Raw genomic sequence first — 17,935 nt, 5'->3', positions numbered from 1 at the left:
CCACTGAGCTCCTCAACTGTGGGGTAACTTCTTACATGTGTGTTTGTAAGTGTGGCTCCACGTCCTCAGAACTTCATTCCTGTATTCAATCCTCCCTTTCTCTTTCCAAGTACAAAGTACCATGACGGAAGCAAAAAAAAACAAAAACAAAAACCAACAAACCCGGGCTTCTGGTCCCCATGCTCCTGCTGTTAGATCTTGTACCGACTGTGTTCTGGTGGAGCTCTGATAAATTCGCTTTGGGGTTCGATCCTTTCACATTCCTAATGGGGGGTTTGATTTTCTTCTGAGCACCCTGAGGCAGTCAGGCTCAGGGAAACTAAGGCACGGGGCCCACATTTACAGAAGAGACGGGTACAAGCCGGATGCCCTATAATGAAATTGCCACGAGAGGCATGTCTGTATTGTGTCCTAGCCACGCGCAATCAAGTGACCAAGGACCCCAAGCCCCACCTGATGAGGCTATTTGGTACCTGTAGAGGAACTGCTAGAATTCCTGCCCCGGCGCCCCATTGTCGTTCCCGGCTCTCTACCTAGCTGCATGAGACACCTGGAGTAAATCACTCCACCTCTGGATCCAGGCCTCACATTTTGGAGGGGCGCAGTACATGTACCCCATAGGTTTATTGTGAGGATTAAATGGACCATCAGGTGTCAAGTGCTTGGAACAGCCCTGGGCCCAGAGGAAGCCTGCATAAGTACTAACGTGACAAATTTACCCACAATGGAGAGCCCGAGAAGGCTTTCTCCGGCCTCGGCAACTAGCTCACACCTCTCCTGATTGTAACTTGGGCCCTCCCGGCGGCTGGATAAACATGAAGAGAGTGGACTCCAAGGCCCCCTTTCTAGCACTCAATGCTGGCCACACACTTAAGGCTGTAAACACTCAGATTAATTCAATTGATTGGATTACTTTTCTTTGTTGACATTTAGTCGCAGATTATACTCTAAGGCACCTGGCGGCAGGGACTGGGCTGAGTTTCATGTGAAATCCCCACGGTGTTGCATAGTGTCAGTAGAGTATTCCGCCCATGTCTGTTTCATAAATGCATGGATTTCATTTTGGTGTTTTCGAGTCTCCCTAGGCAGCCATCTACAACACACCTTGAGGGTGAATTACACCTGCAGATAGCAAATCTCATCTACTACTTTCTCCCTAGTTTCTCAGTGGTAACGTTTACCCGACCTCTCTTCCAGAATCTGGTTGCAATTTTCCAAAGCCTCTACTTAGAAGAGGCCTGTGCCCAGAGGGGGTGTCTTTCCTTTCCTCCAACCCTTACCAAATCTTTCTAGCCTTTCAAGGATTAATCAATAACTGATAAATGGATGGTCAAAGTCTCCCCCAGTTTATTCCTTTCTTTCATCTTATGTAACAGTGTACTTTTTTTTTTTAGAGAAATTTTTTTTCATTGAAAGATTTATTCATTTATTTGAGAGAGAGAAAGAACGGGGGTGGGAGGGAGGGGGGCGGGGTGCAGAGGGAGAGGGAGAATCTTAAGCAGGCTCCATGCCCAGCACAGAACCCAACGTGAGGCTTGATCCCATGACCCTGAGATCATGACCAGAGCTGAAATCAAGAGTTGGACGCTTAAAACCAACTGAGCCACCCAGGTGCCCCATGTAACAGTCTACTTTAAACCTCCATCTAGAAGTGGGAATTTCAAGCAAAACAGGATAGGTGTTTTTAGTTAAGGCCCTCAAAAGAGGTAAGGAAGTTCAAGTAGCTGTCCAAATGGAACTGCAAGGGGAGACAATCTTTCAACCTGTCAAGCTGTTTGATCACAACACAAGGGTTTTCCTGTTCGCAGATTGGCCAGTGGGCTCCTTGTGGGCAAGACCAACATCTCCCTCATGGAGGTGGATCCAGGACCCAGCTTGGTGCCCAATGAGAAGAGCTCTGTAAGTGTTTATGAAAACTGAGCACATTGGAATGTTTCAACTGATTAAATAAAATCACAATAGCTTGGCTCATAGCAAGGCACTCAATCAAGGGTTCTTGGGGTGAGGTTGGTCAATGAAAGGCAGTAAGACACCGTGATTCTGGTTCCAGAGTTTGAGATTCAGAATCAGATAATCCTGGGAGCAAATCCCAGCTTTGCTTGCTTCTTTCAGTGTGCCCTAAGCTTCTGCTCTGTAGAGGACTTGTTTCAGGATTGTTGTGAGTCGGGCATGAAGTCGTGCAGGTGAAATTTACATTAGCAACTGCTAATACTTACCCAACATTGGGCCTTGGGCCAGAAACTATCCTGGGACTTTCTCACTTCATCCTCCCAGAGCCCAAGGAAGAAAGTGCTTTTTCTTCTTCCTCTTCCCCTTCTTCTTCTTTTACAACTTACACACACTTTATTTCCTTGATTGAAAGCCTTCTTATGGTACATAAAATGTTTTAAGTAATTGACCTCAGCTTTGTTCACGCAGACTTCAGTGAGTTCTGTTTTGGTTTTCTGTGCTCAAGACTCCACTCAATTGCTGCTATTGCCAGGTGGTCTATTTTCTCTCAGGATCAAGGTGGGCATTTTCATATAAAATCTGATTGTTAATTCCTCCTCCGGCAATTCTTTCCTGGATTCTTAGCTTTGCCTACTTACACCTACATGCACCCGGCATCCAAAAGTCACCAAGATAAATTCCCCCACCCCGACATCCCCTGGTCTAATTCTGTCTTTCCCTTCCTGGGCTCCAGCATGGTGGCCGTGGGGTCCGGTGGGTGCCTCCAGCCCTGCCGTCCGCAAAGGTGCTTTAACCACCCCACTTCTTACAGAGGAGGATGTCGAGGAATCGAGAGGCTAAGACAAGTCCCCAAAGTCATGCAGCTCATGAGTGGTGGTTCTGGGACCCACACGTAGCCCCTGGTCCTAACGATCAAGGGAGCACTTGGAGTGCCACACGTGGTTCATAAGGACTCAGGAAAGGCAACGCTATTCGTGTTGCTCTTGTTGTTGTTGTGTGAGGAGCAGAGAGCCCGAGGTTCTTCAGCCTTTAGACCCAGGCCCCTGTGGCTGGTGGCTGGGCTCCCTTCTCCAAGGCCTGTCCTGGGCAGCCCCACCCAGAGTTCTGGCCACACCCTGCCCGCTCCCAGAAGGTAAACAGGGCCACAGGAGAAGGGACGCATTGTTGGGCCGGCTATCTTGGCCCTGGAGGCCATGCACTTTGGCTTAGAAACGACACAAATCAATAACAGTAAAAGTCAGAATGTTGGCCCTCTTGAACTTCAACTGACCCCATCCCCGAGCCAGTTATTCAGGAGGGTAAATGCCCGGGACCTGATTCCAGGAAAGAAAACTTCCGGCATGGTATCTAGTCAACGACCTTGAAGGAGTGAGGTCGCAGATCAGAGGTGGTGAGGAGGGCGGTATGTTCCTGGGTGGGGGGAGAAAGGAAGTATGCTAGTGGGGCCCAGAACAGAGAGACCTACCCTGGTGGATCGCGGTGGTGGCAGAAAGCAAGATTCCTTCTCTGGGGAGTGCTGGACTGCACGGATAGGTTTGCTCACAACAGCTAAGATTGACCGGGCGCTTCCTACAGGCCAAACACAGGGCTTCCTCTTAACCTGCCTTAATTCGCTGGACATGCTCCTATGAGATGCATTTTCTCATCGTCCTTGTTCAAGGGAGAAAGCCGTGGTGCGGAAAGGGTAAATCAGCTTTCGGTGTGGGGGGGGGGGGGGGCTGCCCAGCCCACGGGAGGCCGGACCGGAATCTGAACCCCGGAGATCTCTAGCCCCTCCCTGGAGGCCGGCATCAGTTTATTTCTCTCTCTGTTTTTCCTCATTTAATTTGAATCAGATTTCTTACACCGGAAGATATTCAGAGAAAGGGTCACTGGGAGGGTCTGAGGAGGGTGCCCTGCAGGCTGCTAGGGATCCTCAGGGCAATCCATTCGGTTCCTGTTCCTAGTCGGACAGGCCCCCTTAAAAGTTAGCCCCCCTCCACCCACTCTTCATTGCAGAGTATTACCAGGGTGGAGGCGGAGACTGAGAAGGGGTACAGACCCCTCCCCAAGCCACCCTCCTCCCACCACTATGAAAACTACAAATTGTGTCCACATCCTGTCTCTCATGACCAGGTTAAGTCGGGCCTTCTCCGCTGCTCCTCTGATCTAGTTTCTACAAAGCATATAACAAAGGTCGCTAGAGAGGACACCTCAACATAAGTTCCAAAGGGCAGCGCAGCGCATCCAGCGTGGACTCCCCGACCTTACAGACCAGGTGGGAGGACTATTATGTCCGTGGCCACCCCGAGAGCAGGGGTTTGTGTGAATCACATGCTTTCTGAGTGTGGCAAGAAAAATCCCTGCCTCTCATGTCTCTGTGGTTTATCTGGAGCCAGGAAGTGCTGCTGTAAGCTTGGAGATTATGCAGGTTTATTGGGCTTGTGGTTATCCATGCCCATTGCAGGTCCTCCGAGAAATGTAGGGTATTATTTCCTTGATTCTTTCCACACACTGGAGGATTCCTTTGATTAGTAGACTATAAATACTTCAAGAATGATAGACAACGTTTTAAAATGGGGGCTCTTCCTGATAAGGGTCAGGAGTTCTGGTTCTCAACAGCTGAGGCTTCTGTCCTTAAGGGGCACCTCAGAAAATGTGGACTGTGGGCGCCCCCTGCTGGACAGGGGGGACCCAGATGTTCGGGGCCCTGAGTTCAGAGCCAGCGGTCTTATGAGGTATTTGAAGTACCTCCTGCTCCCCTCGGATACCTGGCTCTTCTCCTTCTTGTCCTTCCAGGACTAAATTGCATACAAGTAGTGAAAAGACCACATGGCTTAGGGGTAAGGAGGGTGGACCCTAGAGCTAGACTGCCTGGGTTCCAATCCTATCTCTGTCGTGCTGTGTGACTTTGGGCAGATCACTAAACCTCTCTGTGCCTTACCTTCCTCATCTGTATAATCAGGATTCTAATACTACAGCTCACCTCACAGAGCAGTTATGAGACATGAATGGAGTCATATGTGTTGAAATTGAGACATAAATGAGGTAATATGTGTAAATGAGCATAATTTTTAATTATATATGTATTGATTATTGCTATTATAAATGCCATCATCATTATTCTCATTAGTATTATTAATAAAACCTAATAGAAAGCTTCTTCCCTCTCTGCACTCTAAGGGTCACTGTCATGGCCCACCAAAAACTCCAACAATCTGGGAGTCCCATAATGGGGAGACAGCTCAGAGAGGGAATATGGCAGAGATAATAATGATATATATAAAAAAATACATCTCCAGTCCCACCCCTCAGTAAACATGCAATTCCCGGCAGCTGGTAGTCATCCAGACCTTGGCCTGCATCATAGCACGCATTATTCTAGACACCAAAGGAAGGGAAGAAATCATTAACACCATTCCAACAATAAAGCTTTCTCAAAGGAAAAAGGTAAAATAATTTGTATCAGCCAAGCACTTCCAGCCAGCCAGCCAAGTTTGTTGGGTTTGTTGGCTTTTATTGCTAGAAAAATAAGCTGTAGGCCACCTATTATTGCTTTATTAAATTTGTCTAATAAAGTTTGGTGCCTGAAGTAGCAGCAGTAACCCCAACTGAACAATTAGTGTTCTTAGAAATTTGGAGATTATACATATGTACATTGGTGCATATAGACACATATATATGCATTGTGTGTACGTATATGTATGCAAACATGTATACTTATATTTTACATCTTAAAGCATTTGCATAGGTAACCAACATCTTGAAGACTGTACATATGTACATATACATACATACAATATAAACAGAATGCCTTAAAGATATTTATGCCCCTTTGAGTGGAATGTTGGTGGTTATGGGGAGGGAATGAGGCATGAAAGAATTTTTGATAGCTATAGGACTACACAGGGCACTGTATTCTTTTTTTTTTTTTAAGATTAATTTATTTATTTTAGAGAGAGAGCATGAGTGGGAGGGGTAGAGGGAGAGGGAGAGAGAATCCCAAGCACACTCTGTCCTGACAGCGGAGCTGATGCAGCGCTCAGTCTTATGACCCTGAGATCATGACCTGAGCCAAAACCAAGAGTCGGATGTTCAACCAACTGAGCCACCCAGGCGCCCCCAGGGCACTGTATTCTTAAAAAGTTTGGAAGTTGGGCAGGGCAGGGCTTGGAAAGGGAGGTGGTGGTGAGTGATGGCGATGGTGTATCTAAATGATACAGCTGACAAGTGGAAGATCCCCCAGTAGCTTGATTTCAGGGGTAGCTAGTAATTGTAGTAGAAAGAGCTTTGCCATCCTTTTGCTTGGAAAAGCTTGTGCTAGGCATCACTGCTTGTGGATTTTCCTGACTTCCCTGATCCCAGCGCCTGGACCACGGGCCTCCTCCGGGCCTCTGCAGCACCCTATACCAGCCGAGGCACTCACCACTCTCTTCTCTGACTTCTCATTCGAATGGGAGCTTCATGGGGGTGAAGATATGCCTTTCCTTTTCACTTCTGGATCTCCAGCACAGAGTTGGCATGCAATAAATATTTGTTCCGGGTTTGAATGAATAAGCAGACAAATGGACACATGTATGAGTGGACAAATGAATGAATGAATGAATGAATGAATGAATGAATGAATGAATGAATAAGAGAAGCCGAGGCCTGCGAGCCTGGAACTGAGAAGTATTCCTATCTGACACATTTCAGAGACGTAGGACAAGAGCCTGGGATTTAATATGTGCTGGAGTCTGCCTCCCAGTAGGAAGAGGATTAGTGGCAACAGCAGTTTACCATAGTCCAAGGACATAATTTAGTCTTCTAAGTCAGAAGGCTTTTTTCTGAGACCGAGGAATCTCCTTACTGACAAGATAGTACCCAACGCAGCCAGAACTAGGTGGGAAGGCATTTGGGATGAAGTCACCCTGTGGCAGTTAAAAAATATATATATACTGGGGTGCCTGGGTGGCTTAGGTGGTTGAGCATCTGACTCTTGGTTCTGGTTCAGGTCATGATTTCAGGGTCATGAGATCGAGTCCCACGTCAGCTCCACACTCAGCGGGGACTCTACTTGAAAATTCTCTCCCTCTGCCCCTCCACTCTCTCTCTCACAAATAAATAAAATAAATCATTAAATATATATATACACACACAGACACACTATCAACACCTAGAATCCACAACTAGACTATTTTCATATACTCTCTCTAGTTCGATCCTCATGCCCACATTGTGAGGTAGGCATCATTATCCTACAGATCAGAAAACCGCACCTCGGGCGCCTGGGTGGCTCAGTCGGTTAAGCGGCTGCCTTCGGCTCAGGTCATGATCCCGGGGTCCTGGGATCGAGTCCCCCATCGGGATCCCCCTGCTCTGCAGGGAACCTGCTTCTCTCTCTCCCTCTGCCTGCCACTCCACCCGCTTGTGCTCTCTCTCTCTATCAAATAAATAAATAAAATCTTTAAAAAAAAGAAAAGAAAAGAAAAGAAAAAAACCACACCTCAAGAAGATGCATGATCTGCCTGAAGTCACACCACTGCTAAGCAGCAGAGTCGGGATTCCAGTGCAACTCTGTGGGTCCAGGATTCCCCTCCGGCTACTGGGGAAACCTGGGATGACGAAGCCAAAGGTGGAGAGGGGGAAGAAAGTTTGTTGGTAGGGCAGCACTCATGGCTGTACAAAGCTCTGAAATGTGTAATTGCTCCAAAAATGGAAGTTTGCTTCTCACTCGCATCAGTCTAAAGTGGGGCTCCTCTCCTCCAAGCAGGGATTCAGGAGCCTCGGCTCCTTCCCTGTGGCGGTTCCACCGACTTCAAGATGTGACTTCAAGCTGCCTTCAAGCCGTGACTTCAAGCTGCCTTCAAGCCGTACTCATCTGCTTCAAACTGCCAGCAGGGGAAGGAGCGTGGAGAAGGGGAGGCTTTAGGGGTCAGACTTGGGAGAACCACACATCAGCCTCATTCCTGTGGCTAGAACTCAGTGACTTGGTCAGTGCTTCACAACAGTGAAACTGCAAGGCAGCTGGGAAATGGAGTGCAGCTCTGTGTCCAGAAAAAGAAGGAAATGAGTTTTGTAGAGCCGGGCAGCCCCCACCACAGCCTTAGCCAACAACCAGGAACGTGAGATCCCAGGACAGAGCAAAAGCATAGATCAGATCATCCCTGGGGACATGAGCCCCCAGGCAAGCTTGCAGGGAGCCAAACTTCTAGCTGCACCTCAAGCTGCCAATGTGCCAGAGCCCTTCTGTGACGAACCTTGATTGTTCGGTCCTCCTCTTTGGGCAACCACCCTCTCCAATTTCAACCTTGCCAGTCCTAGTCGCCCCGGACCCATGACTGGAGATGGGCACGTGCTCCGGGTGGACCCCAGTCATATTTCCTTGTCCCCTCAGGATCAGGGGGTGGTTTCAGGAAGGTCAGGTGATCCAAGGAGAGCCTATTGTCATCCTTCCGTCACCAACTAAGAAAGTTCTTAATTCTCTGGTTACGAGGCAGTATGGATGGAAGTGTGGAGTGGTCGAGCATCATGCCTGCCACCTCGTGGAATGGCTGGAAGAAGGAAGGTGGCATGCAGGAGAAGAGCAGAGGGGGAGAAAGAAATTTGACAGCTTTCACGTCTCTCGATCCTCAAGGCTCTTCCCTTCCTGCCATTTCTGTAGTTTGATTATATAAACCAATACTTTGTCTCTTTGCTTATCTACTTAAAGTTGAGCCTCTTTCACTTGCAACCCAAAGAGTCATGACTTAACACGTCCAATGTGCCGATAGATGGTCTTCAACAATTCTTACCTCTCCCCCCACTTTTTTGTCCAGTGCTAGCCTTGCTCACACGTATTCTCTTACACGCACGCACACTTCTACACACTATTATTGGTTGAACTGGAACCCTCCCCCAAGAGATAGATTGAAGTCCTAACCGCCAGTACCTCAGAATGTGACCCTACTTAGAAAGAGGGTCTTTAACAGAGGTAATCAAGTTAAAACGAAGTCATTAGGCTGGGCCCTAATCCGTGATGACTTGTCTCCTCCTAAAAGGGGGAAGTTTGGACACCAAGACATACACACACAAGGGAAGACTGTGAAGAGACAGAGACACAGGGAAGACACCATGTGAAGAAGAAGGCAGAGATCAGGGTGATACTCATGTGGCCAAAGAATACCAAAGATCGACAGCAAACTACCAGAAGTGAAGAGAGAGGCAGAGTACAGATTCTCCCTCACAGCCAACACAAGGAAACTCGCAGACTGCAAACAAGACGTGTCTGTTGTTTGAGTCACCTAGTCCGTGTCTCTTTGCTCCAGCAGCCCTCAGAAACAAATACATCCACTCAGTTTGTTGGCAGATAACTTGACTTTGCCAGAGTTATCTATTTCTAGGAAGAAAAGCACTGGATATTTTTCTGTGTTATTGCAAGCTCTCTGAAAAGACCTTAAGGAGTTCCATTTCTCCTTTCATAGTATTTATTTGTATACCATGAGTGATAAAATCAATAAGGAAGAAGGTTAAGGCAATGTAGTATACAGATTCTTTGTAATTGTCTGTGTGAGAGAGAGAGAGTGTGTGTGTGTGTTAGACATGAGGGAGGAATTCCCCACGATAATCGTGATAATAATTGCCATTTATTAATCATCTGCTTTGTGTCAGATACTGTTCTTGGTAATTTTTTTTTTTTAAAGATTTTATTTATTTATTTGAGAGAGAGTGAGAGACAGAGAGAGCATGAGAGGGGGGAGGGTGAGAGGGAGAAGCAGACCCCCCGCTGAGCAGGGAGCCCGATGCGGGACTCGATCCCGGGACTCCAGGATCATGACCTGAGCCGAAGGCAGTCGCTTAACCAACTGAGCCACCCAGGCGCCCCCTGTTCTTGGTAATTTTAAAGATATTATCTCATTTAGTTCTGGGAAGGAAGAGTAGCGTCTCTTGATGTGAAGTCAGTTCAAACCTGAGTTTGAATTCCAGTTCTGCTGCTTATTAATTAAGTGGCCTTGGTCATGTTACTTAACTTCCACAGGCCTTTTTTCTCAATGGAATAGTAATTTCTACATCATGGAATTTCTGTAATATTAATCCAATAATATATATAAATCGGTTGGTCTATAGTAAGTCCTCTAATAAGCGGTAAGTATTAATATTCATCTCCAGGATCACCCTATATGACAGGCATTTGTAATTCCCATTTTATACATAAGGAAACTGAGTCCCACACAGCTAATAAGTCAAAGAAAACTAATTTAGACCTGGATCTGTCTGGTGACTTCAAAGCCAAGGTCTTTCTGCGATCCCCTCCTTGAAAGGAAAGAGACCCCCAAAGCAAGAATTTGTCAGCACCACGGTTACATTTTAAGTGAATTTGAGTTACATGTAACTGCACGATACAAAACATTCACAAGGTTTTATTTTGTACTCAAAATGAGAAATCATGCAAATCCCCCAAATTAAAAAAGAAACAAAGAATTGCTCAATTTCAAACCTGCTAGGACAAGTGAATTGCAAACTGTAACACTTTAGTTCTAAAACAGAAATCCTCTCTTCCTTTCGTTAGTATCTTTTAAACTATGCTGCTATTCACGCGGCTTAGAACTTGAAGTGATTTTAGTGACAATTGTGAGGTTATTATAATTTAAAATATCCTATGACCATGTCATCAGAGCACTTATAATGTGGTGGTACAGAAAAGCACTGAAAGCGATGCATTTATTACAGACTTTAGATATGATAAAAAGGCTCTGAAGAAGACCTAACAACCATTATGATATGATATGCTTACAATATAGCAGATTCATTTCTGCAAAATACCAGAGATCATGCTGAAGAAATGAAAGGCACCATTCAAAGGAAGTTACACGCCAATGGGGATAGATTTATGTGCTCTGGGAACATACTCCTCCCTACTTTAAATTTATTAATATGGGAACATTTGCTTTGAATTACATGAGTTTTGAATAATGCAAAGTCTTCAGGAATTCATCCATGGCATAAAATGAACCCACACTAAAGATATCATTCACATACTCCCAGGGACTCAAAGAACCAATGTACTCGGTCTCTGTATTTCTCATTATGATTTATAACTTGAAACTTTGATATGTACATCAGTCTCTAATGACCTTGGTTATCATGAGCCATCTCTGGAAATACCGAGGAAAAATCATTTCCTGGTTTGTAAACTGAGGGCAGGGCAGTCTGGTCCCTGGGATGTAGTCACATCCAGCATACGTAAGTGGACCCCAGTTTCATTTTCCCCATTTGGACCATGGTGTGGACTGGCAGCCAGGGCTTTCTGAGAAGCAAACGGAAGACGTACAGTGGCATACAATATACACCTTATAATTGTAGCTTACATTTCTTAGTTGCTTTCTGTATGCCAGGCACGATGGTAAGTCCTTTGCAAATATTATTTCATTCTATTGACCCAACAGTCCGTGCGCGCAGACAAATGAGGCAACTGAGGCATGGGAATGTTGAATGTTTTGTCCAGGTCACTAATTAGGATGTGGCAGGAATGGTTGTTTCAATGTCTATAGCTCACTTTTAAATACTTGTATATATGCGGTGTGATACGCGTATTCCTTTGGTTGAGCAACAGCTCGGGTGGTCTGTTCTAATGAACAGCAGTCAGTGAGCGTTCTAATCAGGGCCTGAGCTCCCGAGGCAGCTACGGCGCATGCTCAGTTTGGGTGCGTCTTGGTTCCCACCTAAGGCGTTGCCGATCAGTGTGGCGAATGTCAGAAATGGGTTTTCATTTGTGATCATCGCGGCTGGTTAAATAGCATGATGGATTTTAGAACTGGGTTTTGTGTGGTGCAATGAAAGGTATTGAACATATCTGGCTTGGCTAAGCTATTTTGGAGACACGCCCCACAACTGCGCAGGTGAACCACGTGGACCCTTGACTCTTCCAGCTTTCAGCCTCAAGGGTAAAGCTCGAGGCTAAGCCCCCATTTGGGTCTGCGTACAGCCATGGATCGGAAGATGGTGGCTCACTCTCCAGCCAACCCCAGCTCTAAAGCAAAGAGAGCCCTGTGTCTGTGTATTTGGTGAGTTTGTTCTGAAAGACCTTATCATGCCAGGCAGTCAATGAAGCACCCGGAGGGACAGAAAGCTGGGCCTTCCTTCATCCTAACGAACAGTTTACAGAGATGGCTCAAAACTTGCTTGTTCATAAACATTTGCTTAATAAATATCTATGTGGCAGAATGATAACCTGTCAGCGAGGTAGTGAGGGAGGGAGTCACTCCTGCTCACTTACTTCAAACCTGCTGCGACAATAGAAGGAACCAAGAGTTGTGCTTGATTAAGTGGACGCAAATTCGTTTCATCGCTAGTACTGAACCCAAAACGGTCTCCAGAAGCAGTGCTCTTAACCACTAGAAGAGAGTTAAGACCTCTGATGGTTAAAAAAAGAAGAAAAAGAAAAACAATGAGTAGGTGAAACAATAAAAGGATAACCCAAGAGTCTCAGAAATAATCATGGGTAGCTGGTCATATCACAAGAGGTTGATCTCTCTGAAATGACGGGTGTGACTGAGGGGAGGAAAGACTGGTCAGCTCTCCACACTTCCCTGCGCATCCTTCCCATGCTGCCCTCTTTGGGTCAGTGTGTCAGACACGGCCACCACCTTCAACTCTGGAACAAATGGAACCTGGCGTTCTGAACAGCTGAAATACTATCAGCAGGAAGTTGGCCTGGGTACAGGTCACTAATACTCTAGTCTGGATTTTTTTCATGTATGTGTAGAATTGGCCTCTAGTTTTCTTATAATGTCCTTGTCAGATTTTGGTGCCAAGGTGTGCTGGCCTCTTAAAACAGCTTGCAAATTGTTCCACTTTTTCTGTCCTCTGGCAGACTTTGTGTCAAACTGGTCTTATTTCTTAAAGCTCTGGTCAAATTCTTTCGTGAAGCCATTTTAACCTGGAGGGTTTTGTTTTGTTTTGTTTTTTATGGGAATGATTAAATTACAGACTCAATTTTTTAAAAATCTGAAGAGCTATTCAGATGCCTGAAGTCTATTTTGCAGGTTATTTTTCTAAGAATTTGTCAAATTTATGTAAAACTCTTGAATATGTAATGGTTCATAATATGATGTAGTTAGTCTCTAAGGTGAAGTCTTTTTTTTTTTTCACTTCTGATATTGGTAATTTAGGTCTTCTCTTTTTTGTTTATGATCAGTATCACCAGGATTTACTTTTGACTTTGCTGAATTTCTCTATTGTACATTGTTTCCCAGTTCATTTTGATTTTTTTTTTTTTTTAAGTAGGCTCCACACCCAGTGTGGAGCCCAACACAGGGCTTGAACTCAAGACCCTGAGATCAAGACCTGAGCTGAAACTAAGAGTCAGATACATAAACAACTGAGCCACCTAGGCATCCCCATTTTGATTTTATCTTTGCGATGTCCTTCCTTATGCTTCTTTGAGTAGAATTTGCTATTCTTTCTCTAAGCTTGAGATTATTTATTGATTTCCAGTGCTTTTTTTCCCCTGATCTAAACATGCACCACAAATAGGACACTGTCCTATGGAAATATAAAACCCTATAAAAACAACCAGCTCTCCCACTCCCAGGAAATTTTAAAAGTAAACACTGAATCCAATAGGAATCAATTGATAAATTAATGCATTAATAAATTAATAAATTAATGCAGCTTGGTTTATATTTTACCATTACACTGTTTGAATTCTATCACTCAAAAATCCTGCTAATTGTGGCGAGTTGAAAATATTGTTTACAGGTTTGTGTCTCCCCAAACCGGCCCCCCCACCTGTGGGCCCTTACCACCTTTCCTCCACTCCAGTCTTGGATTGCTGAAAGCCCAGCAAGATCACCCTAAAGAAAATTCTGCCCATTGGCAAGCTCCCTATAGCCCCCAACACCACATGTATGTACAGAGACACACACAAACACACTCACTCACACACACCCCACATAGCTTCCCATCTATTTTTTAGTGCCTTACTCTTAAAGGTGAAATGGGGAGCTAAGGATGACCAAAGATCTGAGAAAACTTTCTAATAGGAAAACTGAGATCAAAACAAATATTATTTTTTTTGAAGAGCTCAGTAGAAATAGAAATAATGCAAGGGGCAGAAGAAAACCTCAGGATACTGTCATTAATATGCTCAGAGGAAAAAAAAGAGAAGGAAATTAGGAGGTTATATAAAAGCTCTTGGAAATTAACTATGACAGCAGACATGCAAAATACAATAGAAAGGTTGGAAGATAAATTTTGAGAAATATGCCAGAAAGCAGAAAAATATCAGAGATGGAAATATAAGAGGAAAAAAAAGAAGAAAATTTGGAGACCAGACCAAAATTTACAATGTTTGAATAAAATAGAAGTTCCAGAAAGAGAAAACAGAGGAAATAGAGGGATTGAAATATTCAAAGGTAATTTCCAAAAAAAATTCTCAGATGTGAAGTATATGAGTTTTCATATTGAGAGGACTCATTGAGTTCCCTGTATAATAGATTTTATTTTTTTTTAATTTATTTTATTTTAGAGAGAGGGAGCATGGGGAGAGGGGTAGAAGAAGAGGAAGAGCGAGAATCTCATGCAGACTCCCTGCTGAGCACAGAGCCCAACACAGGGCTCGATCTCACGACCCTGAGATCATGACCTGAGCTGAAATCAAGAGTCGGAGGCTTAACAGACTGAACCACCCAGGGACCCCCACCTGCATAATAAATTTTAAAAGTCCCACACCAAGACACATAATTATAAAATTTTGGAATTCCAAGGACAAAGCAAAGATTCTAAACACATCCAGAGATGAAGTAACAAGCCCCATTCAAGAAATAAAAGAGACTTCTCAAGAGCTTCTCAAGAGCTGCACCAGAAGCTAGTGCACTAGCTTCACACTTCTTAGGGGAAAATATTTTCAACTTAGAATTCTATACCTAGTCCAGCTATCAATCGTGTATGAAGGTGAGATAATTTTTTAGACATTCATAACCTAGAAGCTACTGAAGGATGTGCTCACTCAAAAGGAAAATGGAAAGCAAGAAAGAAGATTTCGTGGGAGGGAAAAAAAAGAGGATCTACCATAGAGGAGAAGAGAAAGGAATTTTGAGGTTGATAGTAAGAGGCAATCCCAGGGGGACAGCTGTGCAGCCCACTTAGAGAACCACCATAGTACAGCAGGAGGAGAGAGAGCCCTGGGAAGGATAGCTTCCCCCCAAACATTTACACTTTTAGAACATATTGAGAAGAGATTTCTGGTGGAGGGGTTGGGAATGATTGAAGTCGTGGTCCACAGAAAGTAAAGTGTGACATTATGATTTATAATAAATATATATTTGGTCTTTGTCCCTGTTCCTGGCATGGAGCTCCTAAAACCCTTGTAAGTTCCTAAGTGATCAGAGCGATACAAGTGTCTTTTGTGATGTTGATGAGGTGACTTTTGGAAAGCCCCTGTGTAACCTACAGATGGGGGCTGGTTGCCAGGGAATGAACCACGTGATTGGAGGGTTAGAACTTTTAGTCCCACCCCCCCAGCCACCAGGGAGGGGAAAGGGGCTGGAGGTTGAATCAGCTAACCAAAGACCAGTGATAATCAATCATGCCTAGGTCATAGAGCCTCCATCATTACCCAAAAGGATGGGGTTGATGAACACATGGATATTCATGAAGGGTGGCATGCTTGGGCAGGGCATGGAGCTTCCTCACCCTTTCCCCACACCTCGCCCTATGAAGCTGTCCAATCTGGCTACTGAGTTATATTCTTTTATGAAGAACTGGTAATCTAGCAAGTAAAATGTTTCTCTGAGCTCTGTGAGCCATGTTAGCAAATTAACTGAATTCAGGGAGTGGGCCATGGGAACCTCTGATTGATAGTCAGTGGGTCAGAAGCACAGGGGACAATCTGGACTTGCTTTTGGCCTCTGAAGTGGGAGAGAGGGCAGTCCTGTGGGACTGGTCCCTTCACCTGTGGGATCTGACACTGTCTCCGGGTTGACAGTGTCAGGATTGAATTAAATTGTAGGACACTTAGCTGGTGTCCAAGAATTTTTTTGCTTGTGTGGAAAAAACACACACATTGGAATTGGTGTCAGAATTGTACTAAGCAAATAAACAAGTAAAAAAAAAAAAATTAACGCCAGTAAGAAAGAAAATGTAATCATAATATTCTATGTGACTCAACCATAGGTACTCAAGGTTATAATAATGTAAACACTAAATATAAGTCTTAAAAACTTAGGATAAAAAAATACTGGCCAGGAGGGGAAACCGTGTGTGTGTGTGTGTGTGTGTGTGTGTAAAGGGGGGTGTTGTATAACACAGCTAAATATAATGTTTTTATGGTAAGAAGACAATAGGTAATAACTAAAAACAAAAAGTTAACATAACAACAGTGCCAGGCACTGTTAAAAGTCCTTTTTATGAATGAATTCCTTTTTTTTATTTCATTTTTTTTTAAGATTTTATTTATTTATTCGAGAGAGAGAATGAGAGAGAGAGAGCACATGAGAGGGGGGAGGGCCAGAGGGAGAAGCAGAACCCCTGCTGAGCAAGGAGCCCGATATGGGACTCGATCCCGGGACTCTAGGATCATGACCTGAGCCGAAGGCAGTCGCTTAACCAACTGAGCCTCCCAGGCGCCCTATTTCATTTTTTTTTAAGTAAGCTCTATGCCCAGTGTGGGGCTTGAACCATGACTCCAAGATCAAGAGTCACCTGCTCTACTGACTGAGTGAGCGGGCGTCCTGAATTAATTCCTTTTAATGCTCACACCAAACGTATGAGGTTGTGAAACCCATTTTACAGATGAGGGTATGAAAAATAGTAGTACAAGCATATATTTTAGAAATATGAGACAAACTCCAAAAGAAACAGCTTTAAGAAACAGAAGTGATCATCTGTGTTGAGAGGAAAGCAAGAATGGAAAGGGACAGCAGGGGATGGCTGGTTCTCAATTAAAGCCTTTTATAAAACCATTTGAGGAACGCCTGGGTGGCTCAGTCAGTTAAGCGTCTGACTCCGGCTCAGGTTGTGATCTCAGGGTCCTGGGATCGAGTCCCGAGTCGGGCTCTGCACTCAGCAGGGAGTCTGCTTCTCCCTCTGTCCCCCCCTCCCCCGCCCATGGGCTCTCTCTCAAATAAATAAATAAAATCTTTTAAAAAATTAAAAATAAATAAAACCATTTGACATGTTAACCTTTGTACATGTTGAACACTGATAAAACTGAAAAACCAATTAACAAATGCACATTCTTAAAATATTTTTAACTAATAAAAAGAATCTACCTGTTGTAATCATTTCTATGTGAAAAACGTACAGAAAGCAACTCTCAGACTTCCCTCTTGTCAGCCTAGGCTTCTGGCCGTCCATTTCCCTTTCCTGCGGTGCCCCAGTCCATTGAAATTGCCATCAAACCTCTGCTCCATGGAGGTTGGAAGTTTCTGTGGTGCAGAGAAACACCCACTCTTCTTCCAAGATGTTTGGCAAGCGTGTATACATACGCATATGCATATAAATTAACCTGCCATCCAGATAATCTGGAAACTACATGGTCAGCTGCTGTACCTTCTGGGGAGATACCTATTACATAAATAGACATAACAATAAAAGCCAATTACAACGTCTAATTTTAATTACAACACAAAATTAAACATCACGTTTATGTTGGCCAGTTTTAAGAATGATGATCCCACTGATATTTTTATGGAAAACAGTTACTAATTAATAACTGTTAAAGAAACAAGAATAATGAAGGCTTAATTCATTATTCAAACTGCCCTGGAGTCCTTGTTTTAATCTCCTCCTAAGCCATTCATTTTCTTCTGTGCCTTCTAAGGCTCAAGTATTTTCCCTGTCACTCAAGGCAAAAACAGAGGACTCCTTAACTTATGTTAGAAACAGATCAGCTCCCAGATAACATGCAGCCCACCAAAGAAAGGAAGGAAGGAAAGACTAAGTCCCCCGGTAAATTAACCCGGGATGAACATGGTCGGACTTTACCCTCAAGCTCCAAGGCAGTGATGCAAACACTAAAAATCCACAGCTTGTTTATTTGCAAGAA

The sequence above is a fragment of the Mirounga leonina genome, unplaced genomic scaffold, assembly GCF_011800145.1.
Source record: "Mirounga leonina isolate KUSES-001 unplaced genomic scaffold, KU_Mleo_1.0 Mir_129, whole genome shotgun sequence".
In the NCBI taxonomy this organism is placed as follows: domain Eukaryota; kingdom Metazoa; phylum Chordata; class Mammalia; order Carnivora; family Phocidae; genus Mirounga; species Mirounga leonina.
The sequence above is the reverse complement of the archived record's forward strand: the minus strand, read 5'-3'. Positions refer to the sequence as shown.